The sequence below is a fragment of the Saccopteryx bilineata genome, chromosome 5 (genome assembly GCF_036850765.1).
Source record: "Saccopteryx bilineata isolate mSacBil1 chromosome 5, mSacBil1_pri_phased_curated, whole genome shotgun sequence".
NCBI lineage: Eukaryota > Metazoa > Chordata > Mammalia > Chiroptera > Emballonuridae > Saccopteryx > Saccopteryx bilineata.
In genome coordinates this window covers 248,879,229-248,896,115 of record NC_089494.1, presented here as the reverse complement: position 1 = coordinate 248,896,115, position 16,887 = coordinate 248,879,229, and positions in this window count along the sequence as shown.

Here is a 16,887-nt window from a genome sequence, read left to right as displayed (position 1 = left end):
AGCAGAGTTACAGCAAATTAAAGCATATAATAATAATTACTTGCCAAGTACTTTATGTCGGATTTTTGCTAAGTTTGGCAGAATAAATCTTTATAAAACGACTTACTATAGTTAAATTTATCTTTTTATTTATACTTTGGTTGCTCCGCTACCGCCTACCATGAAAGCTGGAATGCCTACTAGTGGGCGGTAGGGGCCAGGTTGACTGCCACTGCAATATACAAACAAGAAAGTCTGATACAAAGCCACTTATCTGAGGCATAAATGGGATTCCTCATAAGAGTGTACTCCCCCCCACCATGCAACAGTCAAGGGTGTGGGGAAAAGCTTAGTTTTGAGATCTTAGTATTAGAAGGATGTTGAAAAGATCTTAGTATTAAAAGGGTGGGAAAGGCTTAGTCTTAAAACTAAGCCTTAAGCTATAATGACTTTGCCAGTTTACAGCCTTTCTCCCACACTCAATGCAAACTGTAAGCGAGCAAACATATACATCATATTTACAAACTTATTTGACCAGCAGTTACACTAGAAAATTTATCACTATTCCTAGACTTTAAAGTTGATTTGACATGCTTTCTTTATCAAATTTTAGCAGAGAACTGTTTCTGGGCTATTTTAGTCAATCTATCTTGTTGCTTTAGGGCTATTTCCACACTGTTTTAATAACTGTGGTCTTTTAGTGTGTTTAGTGTGTTATATATATAGAATATGGGGGGGGGGAGAGAGAGAGAGTATGTTCATTAAAGCTGGGAACAGTGAACAATAAAACAAGGAAGGATTTGGGATAGAAAAAGCAACAGGAGCCTGACCAGGCGGTGGCGCAGTGGATAGAGCGTCGGACTGGGATGCGGAGGACCCAGGTTCGAGACCCTGAGGTCGCTAGCTTGAGTGTGGGCTCATCTGGTGTGAGCAAAGCTCACCAACTTGGACCCAAGGTCGCTAGCTACTCGGTCTGCTGAAGGCCCACGGTCAAGGCACGTATGAGAAAGCAATCAATGAACAACTAAGGTGTCACAACGAAAAAACATATGATTGATGTTTCTCATCTCTCTTTGTTCCTGTCTGTCTGTCCCTGTCTCTCTCTCTCTCTCTCTGTCTCTAAAAAAATTAAAAATAAATAAAAAAGAAAAAGAAAAAGCAACAGGAGAGAGCCAACACAGGGCTGCTTTGGCTCACTGGAGAGTCAGAGACCAGGGGCCTTGGAGACAGGTGCAGGGCGAGCCTGGGATGAGCTGCCACTGTCCTCTGCTCCCCTGGCTGCGGGTCTCATAGGGACCCTTAGAGTCTAGGAGGAGCACACCTGTGGGGGAGGCGGAGGGAGAAGGGAAAGGCGCAGTTGTGCTCCTGGGAGGGAAAGTGTGTCTGGTTAGTCAGGTTTTTGTTTTGTTCTTTAAATTTTTTTTTTTCTATGAGAGAGAGAGAATGGGAGAGAGGCATCAGCTCACCTTTCCACTTAGTTGTCCCATTTAGTTGCATAATCATTGATTGCTTCTCCTACATGCCCTGACTGGGGATCAAACCCAAGACCTCAGTGCTCTGGGATGATGCTTTATCCATTGAGCCACCTGGCCAGGGCCAGAACATGCCTCTTTTGCTATTTTATAGGGCCTGTCCCATCTCAATTCTTTACTTTCTTTCGAGCTTTCTTCTATATTCTTGCTTTTTCTATTCTTCCAGGTGAGTTTTAGAATTGTCTTGCCAATGTCCATGCCTTCTCCCCTGGTGGAGAATGTCAGGACAGGCTCGCCCAAGAAGTGTAGGTCTCTGATGCCCCCATACCACATGTGTGTGAGCCAGCCTCGCCTGCTCAGACCGCATCATGAGAGCAAGGGATGAGTGTGATCAGAACCCACAAACAAGCCCCAGGGCCAGGTTTATGAGCCAGACAAGAGAGGATGAAATCGGCCCTAGAGAGGGGGCCTGCAAGGATCAGGGAGGGAGCTGGCATGGGTGGGGCTGTCCTACCCTAAGGTAGGAGCTGGGTGGAGCGGATTTAAGGAGGCTGCAGGCACAGCTGTCGAAGCTGGATCTTGGCTCACTCAGAGATAGGCCTGGGATCTCCCTTCTCAGAAAGCCGCTCTTCCTGACTGCATCCTCCCCAGGTAAGAACACTGTGGTGGGGGCCGAGGGATCCTTCACCACAGTGTACCGTGTCTCCTCCACTCCTGGGCAAAGAACGTTGGTCTCTGGGAGGGTGGTGGTGATATCAGTTCTGAATCTGGTTCTGGTGGGGTTCATGTACGGTGTTATATAAAAAGCATTTTATAAAACCCGCACTTGGAGAAGCTCAGGCTATTGCAGTAAGTTTTATTCGGAGTCGAAATAGAAGACTGTTCACAGGTTCCCAATATTTTTCTTTTTCTTTTTCTTTTTTTTTTTTTGTATTTTTCTGAAGCTGGAAACGGGGAGAGACAGTCAGACAGACTCCCGCATGCGCCCGACCGGGATCCACCCGGCACGCCCACCAGGGGCGACGCTCTGCCCCTGCGGGGCGTCGCTCTGCCGCGACCAGAGCCACTCTAGCGCCTGGGGCAGAGGCCAAGGAGCCATCCCCAGTGCCCGGGCCATCTTTGCTCCAATGGAGCCCTGGCTGCGGGAGGGGAAGAGAGAGACAGAGAGGAAGGGGGGGGTGTGGAGAAGCAAATGGGCGCTTCTCCTATGTGCCCTGGCCGGGAATCGAACCCGGCCAGGGCCGTTCCCAATGTTTTATTTCCCTGTCTTCCCCAAGGAAAAGGTCCAGTCTAGACTTCAATAAGCCTAGAATAAAAATAAAAATCCATATATTCTGCGCCATGGGTTAGCCCATATCAGAGCTCAGTCCAGTCCAGGCGCTGCGCAAAGCCTGTACTTGGGAGACTAAGGCTGCCTGCCCTGTAGCTCAGCCAGTGTTTCTCTTAGCAGGAAGGCACAGAGGAGAGCAGAAAAGGGGGAAAAGGACTGGCCCCTGTTTATATTTGGGGGCTGGAAAGGACTAGCTTCCCTTTAAGCTAGCCAATCAGTCTGTTTAAAATTTCGCGGGCTTGCATTGATTCCTCCTAACCAATCAGATCTTTCTAGGCTAGACTGACAAGCCTCTGGCCCGCAATCCGGCTTCCACTGCGCATGCTTAAAGCGCAAACACAGAATCTTCTCTTCCCCAGCACCGGACTGGCAGGGCCTGGGGGAGATTCCTTCCAAACCTGATTCTGGAGGACTGAGGGACAGTGGACACTGACGACACAATGGATTCCGGAAATGTGCAGTTGGGCCTATGAATGTTTTCAGCCTTCTAGTAAATTAAGCTAAATGGGGTGTCGCAGTATTCTGTTCGAAGCAGAGCTTTCACGCTTTATTAAACTTTAATATTTTGATTCCTCCTATCGACTACCTCTTTCTCCCACGATAACTAGCCAGCTGCCTGCGCTAATAGTGGGTGGGACGTCAGGTGGTCCTGCTTGGCAGGGCATGATGACGAAAGCCAGTGATTCCTTTTCCAGCGGCAGCAGATGCAGGTTGTTTGTTGGGAGTGGAGCGAGAGGGTGGGTGCCTGTGCCCAGTGTAATGGGTACTCTTGTGTGTCACCAAGCTCCCCGCAGAAGACGCCTTTTGGGGACCTTGGGTCCCTTTGACAGGTGGGTGCGTAGATTCATGCTTAGGCCTGTGAGAAATCGTGTGGCGTGGTAGTTACGGTCAATTGGGGTTTAAATCCTGATCGAACCAGAAACTAACTTTGTAATTTTGAGCAAAATACCCGAAGCTTCTCTGAGTCCAAGCTCCTTCTCTGTAAAATGGAGATAAAAGAATAAGATTACCAAGGATTGTCGTGAGAATTAAAACAATGAGCTGCATGGCTTGCTGAAAAGTTCAGAGATGAAAAGCCATAGGTTTTGGTATCCTAGATTCTTTGTATTTTGCCACTTACTAGCTGTGTGATTTAGGTAATCTGTAAAAAAAATGTGGATAATGATGCGATCAAGTTTTTGAGGTGATTGTGGAGATTAAAGGTGATTAACCCAAATCCATAAAGGCTTAACCTTGGGCTGTTACTTGTAACTGCACTCTTGGATAATAAAGTGATTTCCAGAGCCCTGGGGACATCACATTCACTCAGAAGTTTTATCCACCTCCCCCCAGGCAGAGGGTTGGGGAGGAGGGAGTTGGGGCCTTGAGGGTACTCCTCACATTGCCTCCAGGATAAATTATGTGGTTCTGTATTTTACTCTTCCTTCTGGGAATTTAAGATGAGAGTGGGTAGGGTCATCTCACCCATAAGGAAGTCCTCACCAGACCCTATTATTGCAAGAGGGAAGCACCTGGTTGGGGGAGGGGGGCATTAACAACTCTTTGCAAAGACAAGGTGAGGGGTCCTACGCAGTCCTCTGGGCAGAAGCGTACAGAAGAGACTTGCGAAGAGGCATTTTGCAAGTCTTGGAGTCAGTAACTTCTAGGCGGCTCTCTCTATGGAGCAGGCCAGAGCTTTCCTCTACCTCCTTTGCCCAGGGGCGTTTTCCTTGCCTCTTTCCCCTAAACGCCAAGGGCCCTTCTTTTGCCTTTGAAACTTTTTTTCCTGAGCCCACACCCAGTGGGTTCACTTTTCCTACATCTGTGACTTTCTAAATCAACTTTCTCTTATAGCAGGGGTCCCCAAACTACGGCCCGCGGGCCGCATGCGGCCCCCTGAGGCCATTTATCCGGCCACCACCGCACTTCCGGAAGGGGCACCTCTTTCATTGGTGGTCAGTGAGAGGAGCATAGTTCCCATTGAAATACTGGTCAGTTTGTTGATTTAAATTTACTTGTTCTTTATTTTAAATATTGTATTTGTTCTCATTTTGTTTTTTTACTTTAAAATAAGATATGTGCAGTGTCCATAGGGATTTGTTCATAGGTTTTTTTATAGTCTGGCCCTCCAACGGTCTGAGGGACAGTGAACTGGCCCCCTGTGTAAAAAGTTTGGGAACCCCTGTCTTATAGTTTGAAGAAAAAAAAAATAACCTCAAAGAAACGTTAATGACAAAGAAAAATGTTCACAACATTAATAGCAGGAGGAATAGGGAACGCAAAGCAAATATATGAATTGATAGCTGTCCTATTAACTCCTTAGGCCACCACACAAGGAGTTACCTCAGAAGCTCCTGGGAAGAGGTGAACTTTGGCCAGACTTACTGTAAAGGGGGCAGACTATGTGACTTGACCCCACATTGGGAGAGGCCCACTTCCTGAGTAAGATGAGACTCTCTGTTGTGTTTACTCTGCTCTGGCTGCCCAGTGCATATTTCTACAAGTACATTCAAGGTTGCTCCCCAACCCCATTCCTGCAGATCAGAAAGAATAAATAATAGTTTAGGTAGCGGTTAAAAATGGCAAACCTCCTTGCCCTTTCTTGGGGGTTATAAGATCTGTTTTATCAGGTTCCTTTAAGGACAAAAGCTTGTATTGTTCCTGGTAGCTAGCAGCTCCTCCCACCATATAATCCTGGGGACACCAGGTCAGTGTAAACAGGAGCACAGGGCCTCTACGCTCCTCCTCACTGTCAGCATTCTGTGATTAATATTAAGTGTGGGAAGGCATCAGGTGCTTTGGAGGGCGGGCGTGGGAGCGAGCTGCATGCAATCAGGTGGGCTCTTAGGGGCCTTCCTTCCTGAGGTGTTGGGCAGATAAAATATATTATGCTCACTTTGTTAAAGATGGCGCTGCCCACGTGGAAGCCGTCGCCCAGGTGATATTAATGTGTGTTGGGGCCGGGCTGTGAGCAGGCAGGATCCTTGTAGTCTGGGGCTTGGTTTTAGGACTAAGCCTTTCCCACCCTCTTTGATGTGGGGTGGTGGAATCCCATCATGCCTCAGATAAGTGACTTTGTATTAGAGACTTCCCTATTTTGTAAATTGGATTAAAGGTTTTGATTTCTGCACTATAAAGTGGGGCAGACCGCGAGATTGCTCTCTGGGTTCCTGAGATTAGCATTTTAGAAGAGAGCAGAGAAAGGCCACGTGGAGGAGGCCAGGAGAAGCAGCCAAGATGGTGGAGTGCTGAAGGAGAAGCCAGTTTGTGGAGAAGGAAGGAGATGGGGAACAGAGGTGAATAAGGCTGCTGAGCTAGAAACCTTTGAGTCTAGGAAAACTCGGATAAGTCAGTAGCTTTGTAAGCACTGAATGAGTGGGTTTTGGAGCTCAGTGTGTGTTTGTACTTGCCCGCTGGGTACAAGCTAGGATTAAAGATGATGGCCCATCAGCTTTTGGCTCCGTTGTTTCATTACCATCTGTCCGAATCTAATGGGAACCTGCATGTGCCAGGTGGCTGCGATTTTGGCTGTGGCCACTGGCCATACATGAGGTGAACCAGGTTCTGATAGAGAAGGAATTGGCACAAGATGCAGGTCATGGTGATCACGATGACGGCATAGGACTGTCCTCTAGGTCATCCATTTATTCTATAAGTGTCAGTTGAGCTCTACTCTGAGTCAGGCACCCCTCTAGGTTTGGGGAACACAGTGGTTAAGAGAAAAATGCCTGGCTTTGTACAGCACATCTCTCGTCCTCGAGAACCTAAGTTCTAGGAAGACTTAAACAGTGATTTCAGGCAGCGAGTGAACTAACAAACAGTGCACTACATTTGGCTTGAGATGCATTTTGTTTGGCTTTTTGAAGTTTTAAAATAAGTTTTGAGCCAACATCAAAAACTGGTGGACACGGACAAGGGTGCGGTGAGCCGGGAGGGAGGAGGGAAAGTAGAGGAGGCTAGTGGGTGGGGGAGGGGTAAGTGGTGATGGGAGGAGACTTGGGGTGGACGGGTGAGCACACAGTACTGTGAACAGATGATGTGTTGTGGAATCATGCACCTGACACCAGTATTGTTAACTAGCTTTGTTAGCCAGTGTTTTGTTAACCAGTGTCACCCCGAGAAAGTCAATTGAAAAAAACCCCTAAAGTATTATGTAAAGGTCCTATGGGGAAAATGGCTGTGTTAGACTTGCTGGTAGGTTTACTGGCTGCAAGCCCTTTGCGCAAATAGCGTAGGAGCACGTGACAGCACTATTGTAAGCATGTAAATACTTCCCCTCAGGGGGAATAAGGGAGATTCCACCTGGCCACTGGGAGGTGCGGGTTGGGTTTCTTCTTCTTCTTTTTTTTTTTTTCTGAAGCTGGAAACGGGGAGAGACAGTCAGACAGACTCCCGCATGTGCCCGACCGGGATCCACCCGGCACGCCCACCAGGGGGTGATGCTCTGCCCATCGGGGTGTCGCTCTGTTGTGACCAGAGCCATTCTAGAGCCTGAGGCAGAGGCCATGGAGCCATCCCCAGCTCTCAGGGCAACTTTGCTCCAATGGAGCCTTGTCTGCGGGAGGGGAAGAGAGAGACAGAGAGGAAGGAGAGGGGGAGGGGTGGAGAAGCAGATGGGCGCTTCCCTTGTGTGCCCTGGCTGGGAATCGAACCCGGGACTCCTGCACTCCAGGCCGATGCTCTACCACTGAACCAACTGGCCAGGGCCTAGGTTGGATTTCTTTTGTCCCTCTCTGATCCCTTGCCCTCCACTGCAAAAAGCAGGCTTCTGTTTTTCCCTTGGTTGTTTTTTGGATTGCCTGTCTTGGTGAGACGCCAGTAAATTGGCATAGCCCACCATCCTCCAACTCCGCCATTTCTTTACCGTCTGCCCGAATTCAATGAGAACCTGCTTGGCCACCGCAGGGGCCTCTGGCCTTACAGGTCCTCACTCCCGGCTTCTGAAACGTGAGAGAAATAGCAACCCTGGCCCTCATTTCCAACAGCACCATCAGTGGAGCCTGAGTGACGGCTGCCCCCTCGGGAAGGAAGGCAGTAGGGCGGCCCCCGGTCCTGAGCCTCCTGTTACACCTGGCCTTTGTCGCTCAAGCCAGATAGCTGCAGCGGTGGACGGGACCTGCCTCTCGCTGCCTTACACTTCCCTTTGCCTCTGCTCGCTCCTTTTTCTTGTCTTTTATTTATTTTTCCTCTCACTTATTTTTGAATCGATTTTCCTTTGCCAATTGGTAAGTTGCCTCGAACCCTTGTTGGAGCCACATACAAACAGGTAGACAATACAGTCACCAGCTCCCCGCTCTCAGAGATAACCACTGTGAACGTTTTCGGGGATCATGTCTGGTATTCGCCGCATGTGTGTATACCTATTCAAGCCAAGTTGAAAACAGCCAATGATGATTTCAGCCCACGTTCTGTTTCCTCAGCGGTTCTCCATTTAAACCGATGCTTCCTCACAACCAGGTAACAGTATTTGACACTTCCTGAATTCCGGCTGCCTCCACGAGGAAAGGTAGCCTGTCCCTGGGCCAGACTAGACAAGTCCAGAATCATCAACACTGTCTTAGGGCCCCAGAGAGGCGCCTAATGAACGGCTGCGAAAGTTCCAAGTGGTTTTGTTCAGCTGTTATTTTTGGAGCTACTTTTCGGGCTTTTATGGTGCACTCCTCTTTATGCCCTTTCCTTGCAGCGGCTGCGGCCAGGAGCACGGCCAGTGCTTTGCCCACTGGCTCGCGGGGCCGGTGCCCGTATAGACTGGCCCAGAGTGCAGCTGCCCTGACCGTGGAGAGTCAAACAGGCAGCATCTGTCATCTCCTCTTTTCTTTTAAAAAAAAATAATAAATTTTTTTTTCAAAAATTTTGTACTGACTCAACAAACAAGAAACCTTAATAGATTAAACAGAACTTATAAAAAGAGATATTTTAGAGTTTAAATTTATTTTAGAGAGAAAAGAAGGGGAAGAGAGAAATATCAACTTGCTCCATTTATTTAGGCATTCATTGGTTGATTATTTTTTTAGTTTTCTAAAAGTTTAAATTTATTGGTTTTTAGTGAGAGATGAAGGGAGAGAGAGAGAGAAACAGACAGAAACATTGATCTCTTCCCATCTGTGCCCTGACCTGCTACCTTGGCATATTGGGATGATGCTCTAACCCAGGGGTCCCCAAACTATGGCCCGCGGGCCACATGCAGCCCCCTGAGGCCATTTATCTGGCCCCCACCGCATTTCCGGAAGGGGCACCTCTTTCATTGGTGGTCAGTGAGAGGAGCATAGTTCCCATTGAAATACTGGTCAGTTTGTTGATTTAAATTTACTTGTTCTTTATTTTAAATGTTATATTTGTTCCCGTTTTGTTTTTTTTACTTTAAAATAAGATATGTGCAGTGTGCATAGGGATTTGTTCATAGTTTTTTTTATAGTCTGGCCCTCCAACGGTCTGAGGGACAGTGAACTGGCCCCCTGTGTAAAAAGTTTGGGGACCCCTGCTCTAACCAACGGGGCTGCCTGGCCAGGGCTCCCCCTTTCCTTGCCTCAGTCACTGGCTGCTCCTGCCGCTGGGGTTTGGATGAACAGGGCAAGGCCAGGGCTGTCCGTCAGTCTGAGCACCTCGGTTTTCCCAGGCCTGGTGACTCAGAGTAGGGCACTGAGCCAGGAGCCTGGGTCCCTGGGTGCCCCTCTCGGGTGCACAGCCGTCTCCGAGGGAAGAATGCCATGCTGTCCCTGGACCCTCTCTCGGCCACTCTACTTAGTAAAGAACTGGGCATATTAGGAGAGTGGCAGGAGGAAGCACCCATGGGCCCAGGAAACAAACCCTGTAATGCCTGAAGTCATATCTGGCATCAGGATGAAAGCTGACAGTCCACAGACCTGCTTAGACCGACCTGCCCAGTATTAGTATTTTTTATTGATTGATTTTAGAGAGGAGGGGAGAGAGAGAGAGAGAGATCAATTTGCTGTTCCACTTATGTATGCATTTGTTGATTAATTCTTGTAAGCACCCTGACCAGAGATCAAACCCACAACCTTAGCATATGGGGATGATGGTCTGACCAACTGAGCTACCCGATCAAGGCCAGTATTATTATTATTATTATTATTATTATTATTATTATTATTTTTGGTATTTTTCTGAAGCTGGGAACAGGGAGAGACAGTCAGACTCCCGCACGCGCCCCACTGGGATCCACCCGGCACGCCCACCAGGGGCGACGCTCTGCCCACCAGGGGGCGATGCTCTGCCCCTCCGGGGCATTGCTCTGTCGCGACCAGAGCCACTCTAGCGCCTAGAGCAGAGGCCAAGGAGCCATTCCCAGCGCCCGGGCCATCTTTGCTCCAATGGAGCCTCGGCTGCGGGAGGGGAAGAGAGAGACAGAGAGGAAGGAGAGGCGGAGGGGCGGAGAAGCAAATGGGCACTTCTGTGTGCCCTGGCCGGGAATCGAACCCGGGACTTCTGCATGCCAGGCCGACGCTCTACCACTGAGCCAACCGGCCAGGGCCTTATTATTTATTTTAGTGATAAATTTCAGATAGAAATTGGATATCTGGCCTCTGAAGAAGTCTGGCAATATCCGTCCATGTTTATTCATGTACTGTCTATAGCTCAGCCCTGGATGGGGCGTTTTCTCTCCAGATGAACAGAACGCACATGTCTTCCCCTCCCCTGACTTCGCCCAGCGTGCCTGGGGCCTGCCCTGGAGGGAGTGAGCCCTGCTCCCACCCTCAGCTCAGCCCCTGATGGTGAGCTCTCTGTGCACTGTGCAGCACCGTGCAGACAGGGCGCTTCCCTCTCCTGCCCCTGGTGCGGCTTGCTCTCCAAAGGCAGGAGCACTAGGGTGGGGCTAGGAGGAAGGCAGGAGGCAGGGGCATTGTGGGAAGTTCTCTCAGGCTGCTGGTTTCCAAGAAATAGGCCTTTCAAGAAGGAAAGATGATATTGAGAGGATACTGTTTTATAGGCAAGAAGTCTAAGAGTCTTCCTCTGTTAGGTGATGTCAGATGAGACGGATAACTGCAGGTTAATCTGGAAAGCACTTCAGGAAGAAAACAATGATGTTCTGGCCAGGCATTCTTTTAACCTAACCTCAGGCAGGTTGTTATGCATGTGAAAGGGTAGTGTTGTTTTAAATTTACTACAAATTTCAGTACCTTTTCAGGTAAATAAATGAACATATACTCAAGGTGGTGCACACAACACAGTACAATAAACAGAGGATGGATTATAGAACTGTGATGTATTATAGAACTGTATACCTAAAACTTATGTACTTTTATTAAACCAATGTCACCCCAATAAATTCAATCAATTAATTAATTAAATGGACATACGTGGTAAAAATATTTTAAATGCAATTCTAGTTTTTGTCAATGGGGAAATACACCTTTGGTAGAAGTTATTGGGAGTGTGATAAACTACCCTGTTTTTACACATTTAATGTATGTGTGTGTATATATAGTATGTTGATACAGTTTGTCAGACATTTATAACTTTACTGTTACAAAGCCCTTTCTTTTGGTAAGGCAGGTCTAAACCTTGCTTCCATTTAACAGGTGAGAAAACTGAGACTCAGATTAGGTGGCTTATTCATGCCAAGGAAGGATAGAACTAAATGGATGGATGGATAAAAATTTAAACTTTTGTCTAACTTTAAAATTAGTGTGTATGGATATATAATAAATACAGTGGTACCTTGAGATACAAATTTAATTCGTTCTGTAACCGAATTTGTAAGTCAGTCAACTCGTATATCAAACTGCCGATACTGGACCCGTGCGCCAACGCGCCAACTAGCGGCAGCTTCCCGAATCACGACTTGTATCTCGGAATTTCGCTCAGATCTCGAACAAAAATATGAACCGAGTCGCAGCTTGTATCTTAAAAAAATTTGTATGTTCGTCTGTTCATAGCTCAAGGTACCACTGTATATATAAATAAAATATTAAATCTTACTCTCAGATTATCTTTATTAAGACTGGTGTATATCTTCCCATCTCTTTTCTATCCGTAGCTGTTCTCTGCTTGTTTTGTTTTATATTTTTCTGAAGTGAGAAGCAGGGAGACAGAGAGACAGACTCCCGCATGCACTGGACCGGGATCCACCTGGCATGCCCACCAGGGGGCGATGCTCTGCCCATCTGGGGTATTGCTCTGTTGCAACTGGAGCCATTCTAGAGCCTGAGGCAGAGGCCATGGAGCCATCCTCAGCACCCAGGCCAACTTTGCTCCAATGGAGCCTTGGCTGCAGGAGGGGAAGAGAGAGACAGAGAGGAAGGAGGGGGAGGGGTGGAGAAGCAGGTGGGCACTTCTGTGTGCCCTGGCTGGGAATTGAACCCAGGACTTCCACATGCCGGGCCAACACTCTACCACTGAGCCAACCGGCCAGGGCCGCTATTCTCTGCTTTTTGAGTGGTACCCCACTGGCATGATATAAGGATATTGTTATGTATGTATGAAATGGTAAATATATTGTTTAGTCTACATTATAGCTCAATGTGGAAAAGGTACTGAAACCTGAAGGTGTTATACATTCATTTAAATGGTTTCCAAATGTTTGCTGTCATAAGCATCACCTTACATCTTCATACAAAATACTTTTGGGAAAGGGCCATTAGACATCTATGAGTTAGAGTGGAGTGGAAGACTATTGAACACTATTGTCACAACTGCCAACATTGTCTCCTAAGATAATACACCTGCCCCCCTGTTTCTTCCACAGCTCCATGCACATTGAGTTCTATAACTTTTACCCTTTTCTGTGTGTGTGTGGTTGTGCATAATGGGGATATGAGCTACACTAACTGGTTGTTAGGCAGGGCGCTTGGAAATCATTCAACATGTCTTTTATCTACAACAGGCTTGTTCAGCCCAGACCCCACAGAGAACAAAAGGGAGACTCCAGCCTCTGGGATGGTGTTCATAGCTGTGAGTCCCTGCTTAATTTTAAATTATTTTATCTTTTGATTTTAATTATGTGATTAGAAATTACTTTTAAATATATTCTAATAACTTTAAATTCCCTTAGTTAAAAATGTTTAAGTTGAAAGTAAAATATTGGGAAAACAATTTGGACCCCAAATCCCAATTCCTCAACCCAGGAAGAAATAATTTATTTGGAACTCTATTGTTGTAAAGGTCATATAATAAGTTATGAAGTAAATAAGAATAGGGTGACAATGGCCATGGGCAAGGAAGGTGCTCAGTGAAGCCCTTTGCATGGCCCCAACTTGTTAGTTATATTCCTAATATGGTGTGTCTTTGTAAAGTGGGAGTTTAGTGCCAATGGCCTCAACTATTTAGAACCTAACCCAGTACTAGGTAGTAAGAAAGTTTTCTGCTTTTTAATAGTAAGTATTAACTTCACAGTAAATATAAAGTCCAGATAGTCAAAGATGCGCAAAAATAGACCCATCAGAACTTCCAGGTTTACTTGCGCTTGCTTTAGGTTTAATGACTGTTAGTCGAATGGATAAATAAGCCAGGTGAGCTATTTTCTTCATCCACAACAGGTTAGAAACAGCAACAGAATAATGAGGGGTGGCAAAGCAGGAGGTCACCGCTATATGTAGTTACAATGATAGCTCAAGAAAGTGACTGTAGCTGACCTAACTGCAAACACCTCTGCAGCAAAGGAAGAAGCTTACTTGCACACAATAACATCTGGGGCAGAGCCAACCATCTATAAATGCTAGCTATGCTGACAGTTATGGTAAACATTTCTGTGACAGCCAGGAAGTGGCTGAAACTTACTGGTTCCCAAAGAATTCAAACTCGGTGGTGTAACCCAGAGCCCACTCTCTTTCCCACACTGCTCCCCAGTACCGCTATTTTTTAAACCTTTTACTTGTGAGATAGTCATAGGAAAAAGACACAGGGTCAGTATTGCACAACTGAAGGACTTATCACAAAGCAAACGGCCACAAACATTGCCAACACCTCAGAGATCCCCTCATGTCCCTCAAATCTTCCTCTCTCCTTCCCAGCAAACTGACCTCCCTACCTGACCTCTGCGTTAAGTCCTTGCTTCCTTCCTCATCCTTTAACCACTTAAGCATGCATTCCTGGACAGTAAGATTTAGTGTTGGCTGGTTGGGAATTTTATGCCAGTGGAACCGCACAGTATGAGCCCTCCTGTCTGGCTTCTTTGGGGTTTTTTCTTTCTTTCTGTTTTTAAATTTCCTTCTTTAACTTAACATTATGTTTGTGAAATGAAGCTTATCCGTTTCGTTCCATGTAATAATAAATTGTTCATTTTCACTGATGCATATTATGGGACCACTTTTGACTACAAAAATGGCGATTTTATAATAGTAATTTATTGTATGAGTGTTTCGTAGTTAATATTGCACACTATTAATGGAAATGGACACCTGAGCTGTTCAGTGGGTCGTGCTGCCGTGGGCATTTGTGTATATCTTTTGGTGAACATATGTGCACATTTCTCTCAGGCATGTGTGTGCGAGGGAATGCATATACAGTGGCTTTAAATCGCACTGTGGTTTAATTTGCATTTCCCCCAGTAGTGATATTGAGCTCCTGTTAATGTGTTCATTGACTATCATTTATGAAGTGACTCTTTTAATCTCTTGGCCATTTTTTAGGGTAACCCCCCCACTCCCACCCCTTACATCCTTTACATAGCCATTCTTTACATATTCTAGAATAAGGTCTTCGTCAGCTGTCAGTTGTGTGTTACAAATCCTTCCTCCATGCTGGTTTGCCTTGTCACTCTCTTAAAGTGTCTTTTCTTTATGCTTAACCCGTCTTATATCCTGTTGAAGTCTTCCCCTACCCTGAGTTCATGGATAGTTGTCTGTATTGCCTTTCATATTGTTTTGTCCTTTCCATTTAGATTTGTGTGTGTGTGTGTGATATGGGGTAGAGAATCAAGCCTCATCTCTTGCCATGTGGATAGCCGTTCACTGAAGATTATCTTTACTGCTCTACAGTGATTCTTTTTTTTTGTATTTTTCTGAAGTTGGAAACGGGGAGGCAGTCAGACAGACTCTGCATGCGCCCGACCAGGATCCACCTGGCATGCCCACCAGGGGGCGATGCTCTGCCCATCTGGGGCATTGCTCTGTTGCAACCAGAGCCATTCTAGCACCTGAGGCAGAGGCTACAGAGCCATCCTCAGCACCCGGGCCAACTTTGCTCCAATGGAGCCTTGGCTGTGGGAGGGGAAGAGAGAGACAGAAAGGAAAGAGAGGGGGAAAGGTGGAGAAGCAGATGGGTGCTTCTCCTGTGTGCCCTGGCAGGGAATCGAACCCGGGACTCCTGCACGCCAGGCCAGCATTCTACCACTGAGCCAACCAGCCAGGGCCTCTGCAGTGATTCTTAAATCAAATGTCCATGTATTTCCAGGTTCACTATTTTATTTCATTCCACTCATACAAGTAACAGCCCTCTAAGAAAGAGGAGATAGGAACAGTAGTGAAGGCGCTAGATAATTAGCTCAGTCGTCCCAAGATGCCTAGGTTGTGAGTTTGATCCTGGGTCAGGACACAAAAAAGAAGCAACCAATGAATGCACAAGCTAAGTGGGACAACAAATGAATGCTCCCCTCCCCCACCCCTTCCTCTCTCTGTCTCTCTAAACTCAATCAATATTAATAATAATAATAAAAAGGGCATAGTTGAAAAACTTAACTAATGATGTGGGTGAAGCTGGCAGCTGGGTTATGATCTTAACCGTTCCATACTAGTTCTGTAGCATTGGAGGGAGTTGTAATTTCTCTGGGCCCTGTCTCCTGCCCTTTGCACCTGGCTCATAGTATTATAAGGATTAATGACTTAATAGGTATAGAGTTTAGAACAGTCCTGGCACGTGGTAAACATTCAATAAACAGCAGTCATGATCTCTAATCTGTGATTTCAATATTCATGTAGTGCTGAACCCTAACTGAAATCAAATTTATTCTTAGTACCAATATTTATGCATTTTTGCAGCAAAATGTGAATGGGTCTGATTTGAGGGCACTGCCCAGTCCCATCAGAGTGTCCGCTTCTTACTTTCTAGGAATGGAAACGTCTCAGTGGTGAAGTATGCCCGGTCCCAGCGGCTCAGTGAGGGGGGCGGGGCTATACCAGCTCACCGTTTTGTAGGCTGGGTGACTTCAAAGCTCACATCAATGACGCTATTTAATCCAATCAATTCTGCCTTATAGGGCCGCAGTAGGCGGAAAACTGCGCTGAATGAAAGTACTCTAGCGGGTGTGTGAGCACAGGCTGGCTGTCAACAGTAGAAATGTCGATCGTATTCTGTGTCTGAGATGGAATAAAGACAGGAAAATATTCTGCAGCAAACTGCATTCTCCAAAGGGAGGGTCTGCAGACACCTTTCCTCCGCACTCTGGATAAAAAGAAATACAAAACAGTCATCAGCCCAAACTCATTACAAAAAGGTCTCCTGATTGAAGCAGCACTTGGCCTTTTCAGTTGGAAGATAAAAGGGAAACCTTTCTTTTTCCAACATTTTTGAAATTTCGGCATTGATTAGCTCCTTGTTGGGAGTGATAAGGGAGATGTGAAGGCAGTGAGGTTGTGCCCCACATCAAAGCCCGCGGTTACTACAGGAGGCTTGTCTGCTGCTTGTCCCTGAAGGCCAGCCCCTTTGAGCCCCTTAGGTGGTGTCTGCAGCCTGCCTGCCAGGGCTGGAGGCGGAGCTGCGCTCAGCGAATGCCAGGGTTGAGCACTGTCTCCAAGGGCTGGCTTTGAAGTCTAGCACCCACTAGCAAAACCATTGTGTCTCTAATAAGAACAGTTTGATTCCTAATGCCCGCTCACCAAGCAGTATGTCCTGGCCTCTGGGCCGATGTGACCAGCATCTGAAGCTGTGGAGTAATGACCTCAAGGGTCTAGAGGAGTCTGATTAAAGCTTTCCATTCATCTGCCAACATTAGAAGTCCCCGGTGAAAACTAGTGGTTAACATTGAGGACTCACGTGCCAGGTACTGTTCTGTGTGTCCTAAATATTTTAGCTCACGTGACTCTTATAGGGACCATGATTCCTCAGCCATAAACCCAAGACCCTGCAGCAGAGGGAATAAGACTCAGGTCAGGGAATAAGACCCAGGTTTGATCCTGGCTCAGCAAATCCTGAGTGACCCTATGTCATGCCCCACCCCAAGCCCTCAATTAG